Source organism: Myotis brandtii, unplaced genomic scaffold (genome assembly GCF_000412655.1).
Source record: "Myotis brandtii unplaced genomic scaffold, ASM41265v1 scaffold115, whole genome shotgun sequence".
Lineage (NCBI taxonomy): Eukaryota > Metazoa > Chordata > Mammalia > Chiroptera > Vespertilionidae > Myotis > Myotis brandtii.
Genome location: NW_005353967.1, coordinates 17,577,000 through 17,591,638, shown reverse-complemented (window position 1 = coordinate 17,591,638; position 14,639 = coordinate 17,577,000). Strand labels below are relative to the sequence as shown.

General features: G+C 44.7%; 1 protein-coding gene across 1 annotated transcript in view; it reads right to left on the bottom strand.

Annotated features, from left to right (window-relative positions):
- The window catches only part of SV2C (synaptic vesicle glycoprotein 2C), a 155,094-nt gene that overhangs the window by 88,470 nt on the left and 51,985 nt on the right, over positions 1-14,639 (bottom strand). The window lies entirely within an intron of this gene.

Here is a 14,639-nt window from a genome sequence, read left to right as displayed (position 1 = left end):
CTAAAAACATATCCTTTAGGACACACTCATCAGCCTTCAAGTTGGGGAGTAAGCTCTGTGGGCTACCTTTGGCTGCCATGACCAATGGCAAGGGCAAAAAACAAAACAGTCACCTTCTCACCAGTTGTGGGGATGGGTACAGAGCGGGCGGGCATAAGGAGTCTCCACACAGAACAAGTCTGTAATGGGACTCACAGTTACATCACCTTTGGTCGGAATGCCTGACTCACCTCCATGACAAGGCCACGATGAGGGACTGAGTCAAGGGCTCCCAGCTCAGAGTGGATTCCCAGTCTGCTTCCAGTCCCTGCCTGTAGCACATGACCTGGGCCAAGGTCAGACCCTTAGGGACCCTTTAGGATTCCATGGGTGCTTTCTCTCTAGTCCCTTCTGAAAGCCCTGGCTCTTTTTTAGGGAGGAAAGAAAGCTGGGGAAGGTGAGTTCAGAGATTACAAGATTTAATCTGAAAATAGTCTCACGCTCCGTGCATAACAGGAAACTTTTTCTTGGAGTTTAAGGAGAAGGGAAATCGCTGTCAGCACTTTGGAAATGATGCCACTCATCACAGTTGGCTTCGCTTCCATAAGGAAGCAAATGGAAAACCAAGAGCTAGATAGATGTCCCTGTTGCGTCAGTGTGAGTATATACACTTGAATTTTCTAATTCACTTGCTTCTTCTAAAGACCAGACCCCGTAAGCCCTGTCCAGGTTCTTTCTCCGGATTAAACGACATTAGGTGTGGCAAATGTTACTTCAGGGAGGTTTCCAAAAGGGTGTGCAGTGTCCAGGGGAAATGGCATAGTTAACAATGAAAGTTCGTTATATCTGAATGTGGTGTTTAAAAAGCTGCGAACACACCTTTCATTTATTTCTGCTTTTTCCTTTGCTTCACCGAAGCACCATTTGAACAGCCCCTTTTCAAAGGCACATTCAAGATACTCAGCAGCATCTAAGTTGTAGGCTTAAAAACACACACAAACAAACCACTGGCTGATGTATTGCTTTGGATTCATTTGGGAAATAGCCTACTTAAACATTCGTCCTGAATTCACTTGCTTACCACACTATTAATGGATCAATATAAGACCCAGAAAGAGAGCACTTGACAGTCTGGTGACCCTCACATCAATGACATGTGGATGCTGCTTTGACATGTGTCTGACGGCCAAGTTCAGACAGCTACAGTGAACGGCCAGTGTTGGAGCAATTGCAGAATAAGGCAAAACAAAGCTGCTTTCCTTTAGACTCGGATACTGCAAAGAGGTGGCTGGCCAGCCTCGCCTGGGTGGGACGGTATATTCGTCTCTGAGCTATGGGGCTGACCATACACAGATCATCATTTTTAATAAAGAGACTACACATACCATGGGCCCCAATGCATGTCCAGGAGACAATGCAAAGGAATGTATCAGCACAAGGCAAAGGAATTCCTGACAGATCCACCCAGGGAAATGCATATGCAATAGCTCTTATTTATAAGAGGCTCAAGTTTGCTCTTCTGTTTATTCTCAGAAGAATAATCAGTAGCTAAGCTTGTTCATAATAATGTCTGTGTCTTTAAAAATGCCTACGAATCAGAATGAGAGCTCACACAGATCAAGAGTGGCCCGTGGCTGCTGCAATCTGAGCATTTGGGAGTCTTTCTTGAGTCCCAGCCCCAGGAACAACAACAAAAACAATGATCGCTAGCACTTGCTGAACCCTTACCAATTCTAAGTGCTTACGTGAATGAACTCATTTACTCTCATGACGACCCTTGGAGGTTAATACTATGGAAGCCAAGTTCACTGGGGAGGAGCCCGAGGTACAGAGAAGTTAACGATTTGACCACAGAAAAGTGAGTGGTGACTACATTCCAGTCGGTCAGCAGTTCATTGTGTAGCGTGGTCATGATTCCTCCAACACCCTGGCTGGCCTCCTGTGAAAACATCCCAGTTTGTCCAGGCCCCTGTGAGGTGGGTGGTACCACCTAGGATTGAAAGCAGTACCTCAACATGTCTGAGGTGCCTTCTCCCTGGGCATCACCTTCGTAGAGTTAGCTAAGTCGGGGGTAACAGAAAATGATTGACAGGAGCTAGGGGGAAATGCTGCTTCATTCTACCCTCCCATAGGACAAGGGGTGCACTACTTCTTCTAAGACACTTCAAAGGGGCACATTCCCAATCCTGGTGTGGGTCAGGGGTCAATGCTGAAAACAGCTCGGTGGTGCCAAAGGGAAAATGAAAATCCAATCTGTTGTTAAAAAGTACTGGCTTCCACGCTTTGGTCCAAGGAGGGCAACTCCCCTGCTTTTGGGTGGGGGAGGGATGATACTCCTGCCGGACTGGTCTCCACATCCTGTCATCCCCCTTCTTCCAGGCAGTCGCTTAGCCTCGTATTCACGAAGCCAGAGCATGGCTTTATGAAGCGATGATTCCAGTGCGTTAAGGCTCCTAACTAGGTGCTGGTTCTCCCCGACCCAGCAGTAGTGCGAGGACACAGCCCATCCCAGGAGCTTCCGAAAGCTCAGAGGTAGTCAAGGCTGAGCTCACCCTGGACTTCTGTGATGGAGACGCTTAGGGACTTGGTAGGGGCAGAAAACCCTCATTTCTCATTAGCACTTGGTCCTTAAGCCATTTAAAAATAAAACTTTAAAATGTATTAGGGGTTTTAATATATAAAAGAGTAAAATGAAAATGGCTCATCCTTCAATTCCCCCAGATATCCCTATTAACATTTATTACACAAACAAATATGCCTACGTGGCCAAAAATTCAAACCACATAGAAACGTATAAAATGAAAATAAAACGTTCCTACTCCTCTACCCTTGACCCTTTTTCCAAAGGTTACTATTATCAATTTTTTGTAACTCTTCCAGAAGTTTTATACATATAAATATATAAAAATGGATATCCTGTAAGAACTACCTGTTAATACAGTTTCTTTTCCCTGTATAGTGTTTATCTTTTTTCCACTTGTGTTCAGGATTTCTCAACTAAGCAAACCAGAAATAAATCTCTGTCAGAATTTTAATAACTACTTCAAAATACATTTCATAAATTTCAGAAACGCAATCACTATCAGCTATTAGGGGAAAACCAAACAGTTCTGCTTCCATCTCGTATTATTGCTATGCCTAAAATAAATACACTCCATCTCCTTAAATGACAGGATATTAAATTCAACTTTAAAGAATTTGTTAAGCACCCACTCAACATGACTTTTCCTGAAGTGGGAGAATGTAAGGATTATAAGTCATGTTCCCTGACCTTAGAGAAGGTAAAACATAGCAAATGTTCATCAGACACCTACTCAGGAGAGGAGGGAGTTGGTGTCACACCCATTATTTCACACAACCCTCCAACAACCCCATCTGATCATGGCCACTACAGAGAGGGGCATCCGGGCCAGAACTTTCCATGGCCTCCTGAGGACATATGACCAAGATAGAACAGTGCTGAAGAGTTCACTCAGGTGCCTGGGCTCCAAGTCTCTACACCATCAAGATGGCTTAAAGGGCTCGTAAGTCAGTGAGGGAGACAATAGGCACATAGCTGAATGAGCCTAATCCTGAGGTGTAACTGGGACTCGAGGGGCGGGAGGTGGCTACTGATTCTGACTTTGGCCTCTGGGAAAGTTTCAATGAGGAGGGAACATCTGAGAGAATCCTGAAGGATAAGAAAGATTTTGAGGAATTAAATTCCTCCACCACTGAGAGGTTTAGAAAAAAAAAGTAGTATTAAGCTGTAGCTTCACTTCTACTCTGGTTAAAAATAGGTTTCAGATTCTAAGGTAATAACCTTGTGTGCCTACGTTGGGTTATTACCCGGTAATTAGACTGTTCCATTGGGCATGCCGTGGAGAGCATTAAGCCTACCTAGTAGCTTATTTAAAACAAATGAAACAATTAGAAGGTTATTTGTTGATCCTATGATCTAATTAAAGCCAGACTTTTCAATGTTAGCAAAGGCACCATGTGACTAAAACTGAAAACCCTGGGATCATCAGAACAGAAACTGTATGTACTTCCTGTCTTGTTTTCCCATTTCCACTTTGCTTTCACGGTGCTGAATGGGGAGTCCTTGAAAACTCAGAGCAGAGATCTGCTCTTGACATGGACCAGCCTTGTCAGCTCTCTACTCATGCTGCTGCTGCTGCTGGTCAGAATTAAAAGGTACTTTAGTTCAAAGTCCCTTATTTTACAGGCAGGGAACTGAGGCCGTGAGAAGTCAGTATTTGAAATGAGGTCTAGATCCTTGCTCCTCGGACTATAAGCCCTGGACCAACAGCACGGGCTCCCTGGGGGAACTCGCTAGGAACGCAGCCTGTAGGGCTCCACTGGGACCTGCAGACACAGACTGTGCATCAGAACAAGATCCCCACCCCATCTGGGTGCACCCTTGCTGGTCTCTTAGAATCTGAAAGCACTTTTAGGCTGCTGTGCTTTCCACTGAAACACATAACCTCTCCAATACTTTTTTTTTTTACTTTAAGTTTGTATTCATCTAATAAAGCGGTTCTCAACCTGTGGGTTGTGACCCCTTTGGGGGTCGAACGACCCTTTCACAGGGGTCGCCTAAGACCATCGGAAAACACATATATAATTGCATATTGTTTTTGTGATTAATCACTATGCTTTAATTATGTTCAATTTGTAACAATGAAATTGGGGGTCACCACAACATGAGGAACTGTATTAAAGGGTTGCGGCATTAGGAAGGTTGAGAACCACTGATCTAATACATGTTTGAGAGGAGAAGATGCAGGCCATGGAATATTGGAATTCCGAAGACACAGAACAAGCAAGATCTCCCTACACAGGCTGGAGATTTCTAAAGGGCAAGCAGGAACTTCAGGCCCTCCTAGCACCTGTCTTCCTCAGGACTGGAGGCAGCCCTCCATGTTGAGAGAGGCCAGGCTGTGATTCTGGGAGCCTTTCAGGAGTCTAAGGGAGATTTTAACTCAGCTGGGCTTTCAGGGGGTTGAACCTGACCTGAGAAACAAACAGGACCTGAGGCTCACTCTACTCCCTCCACCACCGCTGGGCTTCAGGCCATTGTTGGCCAGCTCAGCTCTTGGTCTTTCAGAAGACAAAGGAGACCTCAAGCATGATTTCCCATTAAGGCATTTTCTATCATGGGGCTGATTCCATTTTATTTAATCTAGCCTCATTTCCCCTGACAAATATCACATTTCCATATCTGTCTCTTTGCTAAAGCTGCTTTTGATTCTTCCTGACAATCCCTCAGGGGCCACATCTCCCCCCCCCCCCAGCATCATTTTAAACCACCTTTAAACTAAACAGAACAATTTTAAGTAATGGTCCACAGTGTTTTTCTCAGAGTAATTTTTAGCCAATATATTTTTTAAAAATTGTCTTAAGTATTTCAGTTACCTATGGCTAATGCATTATTCTATAATTCATGGCATCATTTATTTACAAAGTGATTTTCGATGAAAAACATTCTGTGGTGGTTTTGTGAATTCAATGATGATCTTCATTGTGATGATCACACAAACCTTTTATAAGAGAATTTTTCTAAGGTTAAAACAAAAATAAATTTTAAAGAGATATTTTTATTGATTTCAGAGAGGAAGGGAGAGGGAGAGAGAGATAGAAAGATCAGTGATGAGAGGGAATCATTGACTGGCTGCCTCCTGCATGCTCCCTACTGGGGATCGAGCCTGCAACCCCAGCATGTGCCCTGACTAGAATCGAACCGTGACCTCCTGGTTCATAGATCGACATTCAACCACTGAGACATGCCCAGCCAGGCTTGAAACTATTTAAAATAAAGTATTTAGGCTTTTCCAAACACTAAGCCCTCACTTTTTCCAATTATTATTTTTAGCAGCCACAGCTAAGGGCCATTATGTGTTCTAATACATTTATGGACTTTCACAAAAATCAAATAAAAGTAAAGAAAGTAATAATATCAAAGGCATATGTACAAATGAAAAAAAAAGCCCTTTCTAATTTGCAATGGAGAACACTTGCAACAAAAGTCAGCTCACCTTTGCTGGAAAGAACTGTAAATATCAGATGCAGTCCATAGCACCTCTCTGACGGTTACATTTGGAAAGTCTGACATTTAAGTTTGTTGGTCTAGGCCGACTGAGGGAGCTGCTTATATAGGCAGGTAATGCCATATCGAGTAATATTACTACTTGTTACCTAAGTCCCCCTGGGTGTTACACAGCCTGTAAAGGTCCAGGGACACCTTCCCTGAGTCCAGTGAGCCAACTGCAGAAGGGGAGTCCTAATAAGGAAGTGCAATGTAGTCTCTAATTTTTCCTCCAACGGCTAGCAAACTGCATGTCCAGTGGATAGGGGAGGAGATATTAAGGTATGTTTTGTATGTATGGCTCTGCAGAACCAAAAAAGGGCAATTACAGCTCACTTGGTGCTCTAAGCAATGAAGAAAGACAAGTCTTAGGAGTCAAGAGCATTAGAGCAAGTCACTTGGTGGTGCGCCTGGATATCACATATCAGTTCCACGCCGGCGGGACCCCTGTCTCTGCAGACTCCCTCACCCCAAAGCCCGTGCTGAGGAACAGAGGTGGTAGCTGACTGAACCCCCTTTTCAATAACCCCAATCACCGAGCCAACCAATGAAGTGAGTGCTCACTAATTCCACAGCTCTCCGTGACTTCCTGCAGTAAGCCAGGTCTCTTGCAAGGTCTGAGGAGAGGGGAGAAGGAGGGAGAGCATGGAGCAGTGAGGAGAGAAGTCCACAGACATGAGAGGGACATGGCCCTCCCTCTCAAGCAGCTCACAGCCCAGTGCTGTGGTTTTAGTCAGTGGCTGCACTTTAGGATCACCCAAAAGCTTTAAGAAAAAAAACAAAGATGCCCAGGCCACACCAGACATTCTGGCTCTGGGGTAGAACTTTGCAGCAGTACTTAGAAAAAACTTCCAAACGATTCTAATATGAACCTGGGACTTTAACCCTTTGGTTTCCTGGGGAATCAAAAATATACAAAAAATTACTTACCACTAAATGTAACATATGCTATAATTAAGTGAGTACATTATGCTTAAGGGGGGGGGGGGGGAATGACTTAATTAGTTCCAGAGAATTCTGGAAAGCCTCACATAGAAGGTAACACGGGGTCATGCTGAGTTTTGAATAATGAATAAGAATTCACCAAAAAGGGGAAAGGTCGAAAGGAGGGAAGAAAATCAAGTTTAAAGGTTTGGAGGGAGGTCAGGGGCACAGCATACTAAAGGGACTCTTGGTCGGCCAGGATGACTGGAATGTAGAGTTCGTTGGTGGGGGCAGTGAGAATGAGTGACAAGAGATGAGGCTAGAAGATACATTGAAGTCAACCCAAAGACTTGAATTTTATCCTTTGGGAAACTAATAATCAGGCTGGACATCGTTCGTACCTGAAGAGATCATCTCAGTAACCAGGTGGAGGAAAACCAGCAGGGGGACGACAGAGGGAGGCAGGGCTGGGACCAAGCTTAGGCCAAATCTAAGGAAGCACTCACCCTCAGGTGCCAACCCGCACTTGCTTGACTCTGTGAGTGAGCGCTTCCTTCAATGTTGTGCTTCAGGCACCTTGCTCTCCTCATTCTAGTCCTGGTCCTGGGAAGAAGACCAGCTGAAGGACTGTCACCGAGAAGATAACTCAGCAGCCCAGGGAAGGACTGCTGACAGCCTGGTCTAAGGCAGGCAGTAGGCTCAGAAGAGGGACCAGGCTGGAGGTGTTTTAGTGGCCAGTCCACAGTTCCTGTAAACTGAGGGACGAGGCAAGGAAGTGTGGAAGTTGACACTGAGGATGTTGGCTTGGGACAGGTTGTGATAAAATAGAGGGTACAAGAGGAGGGCAGGCTGCCAGGGCCCATGCCTTAACAAGGGAGGAAGATGTTCACATCAGTAACCCTCACTATGCTACATGTGAACAGGGCAGGATGGGGCAGGACTGGCAATGCATGCAAATCAATAAGGCAATGATCAATATAGCTGATTGTCAGGAAACACTTCATAAAGGAAGCAAGGCTTGAGCTGAGCCTTAAACACACAAGGAGAATATGAAGAGGAGAATGGGCAGAATGGTACTGTTCGCTTACTCTTAGACACACACCGTCCAGGCAGGGGGGTCTGGACTGAGAGAGCGTGAGGTTGGGAAGGTCAGGAGGGTAGGAGCCTGGGAAGAGGGGCTGGGCTGGGTGTGTGGAGAAGTATAATTAAGCTGGATCAGTAAGAGAAAGTCCTTAACTAACAAGCTAACAGATGTAAAATTGATTACACTGAGAAGGAAGATAGGTGGGCAAGTTCGGGGGCTTACAGCCTAGTTCAGTATCTAGGTAAACAGCAATATTACTTCCCCATTCTAACTGACTTGGGCAGAGCTGCAAAGCCCACCCCGAGGGGCCAGCCACAAGGAGATATATAGATCAGAACTTCCCACATTGGCAGTTCAGGCTTTGGATCAAAGTCCCCTGGACTAGCAGCGCTGCGCAATAAAGGTTTTACTTTCCTGACTCCTCTGGTGCTGGCTGTCACTTCTCCTGGGTCTCCTGGGTCATTCGCCACAACAACATAATAAAACAATGGGGAGCCCTGATGAATTCCTGAGCGGGGTTAATGCAATCAAAGCCCTCCTCTGAAAGGCCTGAACTTCAGGTCAGGATTGGCGCACTTTTTCATAAAGGGCTGACTGTAAATATTTTAGACTTTGCAGGCTATGCGTGCTCCGCTGCAACGGCCCCGCCCTGCGCTGCAGCACGAAGGCAGCCACAGACCACGCACAGGCTAACTGCACGGCTGTGTGTCAGGAAAGCTACTCGCACAGCAGGCAGGGCTGGCTGGGCCTGCAGGTTGGATCCGCAGACCCTGCTTGAGGAAAGCGCCTGTAGCAGTGCTGGGGCAGGTGTGTGAGGAAGAACAGGAGAGTGGGAGTATCTGAGAGGCAGTAAACAGTTAACTCTGAGGCTGTGGTGCCCAAGAGAAGAAATGTGCTAGGGAGGGGGCAGCACAGCAGGGCAGCTCAGAGCCCTGTGAAATACGGGATTTCTCTGCAAGGATGAAGGGAAGGAGGACAGGGACCCAGGCATCAGCCCTTGAGGAACAGCCACATGGCAGGAGAGAAAAGAAGAAGTCAGGGATAAGAAAGTGTGGGAAAGAGATGAAAAGAAGGCCTGGATAGAGGGGAGAACTGGAAAGACTGGAAAGGCTGCCCAGCAGGGCCCAGACACAGAAACTGAGAAAAGGCGTTTGGCTTGTCTGGGAAGAGGTCACCAGTGGCGGCTGAAGGGGCAATCTCAGCGCAGTAGCCATGACAGGCAGAGAAAGGAGACTAAAGCAGAGTGTCTGTGAGGACATGGAGGCAGGGCGTGTAGCCAAGTACAACTGCCATTCACAGGCGCAAAGGGGCACGAGGTTGCGGGCGGCAAGAGACACCGGGACAAACACGGTAAGCAGAGAACACAGGAAAACATCAGCTATTGACGTGAGCACGGCTGCCCTGAAACCACAGCCACAGACCCACGAGAGCACAGCGAAGGCTGCTGCGGCCGGAGGAGCGAGCTAGTTCGGAAGCCCAGTGTGGCCATGTGTCTTGCTCCCAGAAAAGAAGGAAAAACAGGCTTATGAGAAATGTACTAATCTCCTTAAGCTTAAGTGCACCTGTGAGTAATGCGAGGTGGTTTATTTTTCAGAGAACTTTCTTTTCTATCAGCACAGTGAACAAATAAAGCATACACATCTAAATGGAAGTGGTATTGGAGAGGAACAGAGTAAGAAAGCAATCTCTGGACAATGTCCACATTATATCTTTCGATGTTTTACGCAACAGAAAGGTCTGGAGAGGAAGGACTCCTACAGCTTCACTCAGGCCATTTCCAGACACGGGGGATGTGACGGGGTGGCAGGCAAACAGGTCTGCAAGGGGACGCAAAGATTACTGACCGGAAGGTGATGACACATGTCCTCCAAAACGCCTTTCTTGGAAAACTATGTGTATGCTTTTTTGTTGTTGCTGCTGTATTTTTAAAGTTTAGGTGGCAAATACCACAATAAAAAGCAGATTCGATTTAACAGGTTCCAGTAAATGTCTAAGGGGAAAACGGTCCGCCCATTTCTGCTGCCCCAATAGACCCTTTGTCTCCCTAAGTAGGCAGATACCTAAGCTGCCAGCCCAGAGCATTGAGTGAGTAGAGACGGAGATCAGCCTGGGCTAATGGACGTTGGTCCTAGTCCACCGCTGCCCAGGAAGCTGAGGTGAATTCAGGGCAGCACGTCCTGACCCGAGATCTATGTTGTCATTAGTGATGAAACATCACACCAGGGCTCCTCAACCCTAAACTGTCAGAGGACACTTAGGTGTTGCAGCGGTCGCCCAATATCAGGCGCTGACCCACAGTACTGAAGCTGTTATTTAGTGGCTGATTACTTTTATTATGATTATAATTGGTTTGTGTCTAGCATGAGCAGTTAGCCATCTGCTTCTCACATTAGGAAGGAAAAGGAATCGCTTTGAGAGTAAGAAACAAGTAGGAATTTTAATCAATTATTATATTACAGCTCAAAAACAAAACTGAGAATGTTGAATCCATTTTGCTTTCTCCTCCAAACTCCCAAAGCAAAGCATGTTAAAATTCAACCCACCCAAAAATCTCTGGATGTTCCTTAAACATGCGACAGCCATTCTTATCTTTGAACCCTTATCCAGATAACCTTTCCAGAAGCATCTTTCTCTAACCTTTCATCCACTTGAATTTCACTTTCACATTCTTTGTGACAACACCCTAGACTGCTCTAGTTTTCATGGGTACCTTCTACAGATTCTCACCCACATTCTGACTTGTATTATTTGTCAGTCTTATATCTACAACCAATTGGTAATTTAACCCCTATAGGAACTATGTTTATGACATCTTACTAGGAAATTCCACGAGACTACATTATTCTATGTAATAGAATAATAGGCTATATTATAGGCATATTTTAAATAATCAGTAAAATGTAGCTAATTTAATTTGAATTGACATAGTAGGTTCAATTCAAATCTTAGTCCTTCTCACGTATAACTATGCAACTAATAGAAATCTGAAATTTTTACCACAAAATCTTGAGTGTCCCCCAAAAGTCCAATAAATGGCATACTTCAGACCTTTGGGCTAGAAGAGTGATTCCCAAATGTACATCTTCAGAAGAGGCTCCATAAAAAAGTTTCCACCAGTGTATAGTGAAATGAAAAAAAAACCACAAGGAAAATAATATGCCTTTTTCATAAAAATAAGCTTATTCAACTTGAAGGAAGATCCTTTATTCTAAGGATATGTCCTTCCTATTTCTTGATGTGAACATACCTTTTGTTTTATGAAATGATGGTGATATAAAGAATAGTGTGGGTCATTGAAATTATTATTTTTAATTGAAGCTCTTTAGTAAAATAAAAAGTTGGTTTCCCTCTGTCAATCCTCCGCATTTTTTTTTAAAAAAATTGGACTTTAAAATCTAGAAGACTGAGAGACACTAGTATAAAACACTAAATGGTGGACACAATATTTTGGAAATACTGCATTCTGAAAAAAGGCTAAGGAAAGAAGTTTCCTAAACCATGGCTCATAAAATGAGTAAGAAATTAGAGACGTCTCCTGCGTGCATGAATGGTGATTATTCTACATGACACTCCTCCCACCCATCCAGAAGTGGAGTCTATGTTTCCTCTCCTTCTTTCTGGGTAGCTGCTTGACCAATAGAATCTGACAGAAGAGATGCTAGGTGACTTCCAAGACTGGACCATAAAAGGCCATGCAGCTTCATCTTGCCCAATAGAACACTTGTTCTGAGGTCCTTCCTTAAGCCACCACCTAGGAACTCTGACTATGCTGAGAATGCCATGTGGGAGGGGTCACAGGTAGGCTCCATCCTCAATATTCCCAGTCGAGCCCAGCCTTTCCACAATCCCTGCCAAAGTGTTAGCCATCTCCTACCTTCCAGAACAGCCTATCTACCAGCTAGACCAGTGGTCGGCAAACTGCGGCTCACGAGCCACATGCAGCTCTTTGGCCCCTTGAGTGTGGCTCTCCCTAAGCCTTAGGAGTACCCTAATTAAGTTAATAACAATGTACCTACCTATATAGTTTAAGTTTAAAAAATTTGGCTCTCAAAAGGAATTTCAATCGTTGTACTGTTGGTATTTGGCTCTGTTGACTAATGAGTTTGCCGACCACTGAGCTAGACACCACTGAGTGACCTCCGATGGCACCATAAAGGAGGATCACCCAGCCAAACCCTGTCCAATTTCCAACCCACAAAATGTGAGATATTATGAAATGGGTATTGTTAGAAATCGCTAAGTTCTTGAGTTCCACAATAAGACATATGTTACACAATAAGACATATCTGGAAAAGCATATTCCTTAAGACATTTTTAAAAACATTTTATTCATTGGGATACCCAGACTATAAGAAATGCAATATTAAGAATCACATATATTCCTTCACTTTCAGTTTTAAGGAAGATCAACATGGTTTGTTAATATTTCTTTTACTACTGAATATCATTTCAAAAAAAACCATAATAGGCAAACCTACTAAGCCCCCCCCCACCTTTATTCCAATCATAAACTAAACAGTGAGTGGGGGACCACTGTCAAGTCTTTTTCTGTTTTGTATTGTTTTGGTTTAATTGGTAGGTTTTAAACATAGTGGAAGGAGAGGAATTAAGTAAATGGGGCCAGGATTGAAGAAGGGTTTGTTTTATGGGTAGAGGTGGTAGTGTGTGATTGGTTTTAAGATGGGAGACTTGATCATGACTGCAAGGAGAAGAAATATGTAGAGAGAGCACATTCTCCCCAATGAAATGTATTCATTAGCTCCTAGAGGGAAGAGCACGAGGACGTAAATTCTGTGTGCTCTGGAGCATGCCAACCACACTGTGGCTGATTAATAAAGCTTGGAGGCAGACGAAGCAGAATCGCAGCTCTTCTTGAAAACTAGGGAGCAGATTCACCATCATGGTTTTCTCTGCACAACTGCCCTCCCCTGAGCTAAGATCCTCCAGGATCTTCCCATTTTCCCATCTTGGGTCTCCACAAGGGGGTAAATCAGTGATCATTTAAATCTCACAGCACAAATTACACTAAATGTATTGAACTTTGACTCACCGCTGGCAGGAGGGGTTGGGGGAAAGAGAGCAGATGCCTACAGGGTTGTCACAAATAACAAACTGCTCCTTGGGGCCAGGCTGGAGCCTCACAGCTGTGTGTGCAGACAAGCAGAGCAGTGTCACATGGAGGGATCAGAGGGCTTTGTGCCACATTCAGTTCTCATTCACACCACCACGGGACCTCCCTCCACCTGCAACTTGCCCCATCCCAATGGAGAGAGCAGAGCAGTGTCACATGGAGGGATCAGAGGGCTTTGTGCCACATTCAGTCAGTTCTCATTCACACCACCACGGGACCTCCTCCCACCTGCAACTTGCCCCATCCCAATGGAGAAATGCTGACAGAGGTGCAGGGATGCCGTGGGACAAATCTCACAGGGTTGACTATTGCCTTTATTACAGGTAGAAGCCCGGTGCATGGATTCGTGCACAGGTGGGGTCCCTCAACCTGGCCTGCGCCCTCTCACAATCCAGGACCCCTTGGGGGATGTTAGAGAGCTGGTTTCGGCCCGATCCCCGCAGGCCAGGCAGAAGGACCCCATGGGTACACAATCGGGGCCTGGGAGGAACCACGGGAAGGCTCTATGGCGTGTCCAGCCCATCTCGCCCAGTCCCCATTGGCTGGACCCCAGCAGCAAGCTAACCTACCAGTCAGAGCGTCTGCCCCCTGGTGGTCAGTGTGCATGATAGCAACTGGTCAAACGGTGGAACGAACACTTAGCATATTAGGCTTTTATTATATAGGATTTCAACCCTGTGTCTCTCAGTGGCCCACATGCTGACTTTCCCAAAGAGAATCTGACTCATTAAACTTCCAGGTTGTATGGTTAGTTTTCATTTCAAAAGTTCCTATTTCAGCTTTTAGAATTAATGAGTTGTATGCAGGTTTCTAGATCTGTCTAAATTGTTTAGTAATTTAAAAGACAAATATAGGTAATTTTCCTAAAGTTAAGCACACTCAGGATTAGGGTTAAGAGAATCCCATCAGCAAATCAAGTCTCACATAGGAAATTATCTGGAATACAGGGAAAACTTAGCACTATTTAACCCTTCTTAGACCAAATTTGTTTTCTGTGATTCAATAATTGTCACTAATGTGTAAACATTCACAATTTTATTGTCAATTTTTCTTCTTATTAAAACTATATAATATATTGTGTATATATCCTCCTACTTTAAAGAGTAAATTATCTTTTTAATTGAATTATGCACGTTATCCCTGGGCCATGTGAATAAAATCTAGTCATGGTCAAATTTCCTTTTGTTTTATAACAAAGAGTGATAAGAGATGACAATTTGTTTAGGTTCATTAACTGTTATTGGCAAACTCTAGCCTCTAGGAGGAGCCAAAGACTCCCCCTCATTTTGACAGTAAGGAAGAACTCTGAATCTGAGTAGAACAAAATGGGAAACTTCAGAGACTTCAAAATGAGGTTAATGTGGTTGGAGTGGGAAATTATCTCTTCATTTGGCTCGTTTTTCTCTTCCATGTGTTTTCTCATGTACATCTCCTGCCCCCCCCCTTCCCCACTC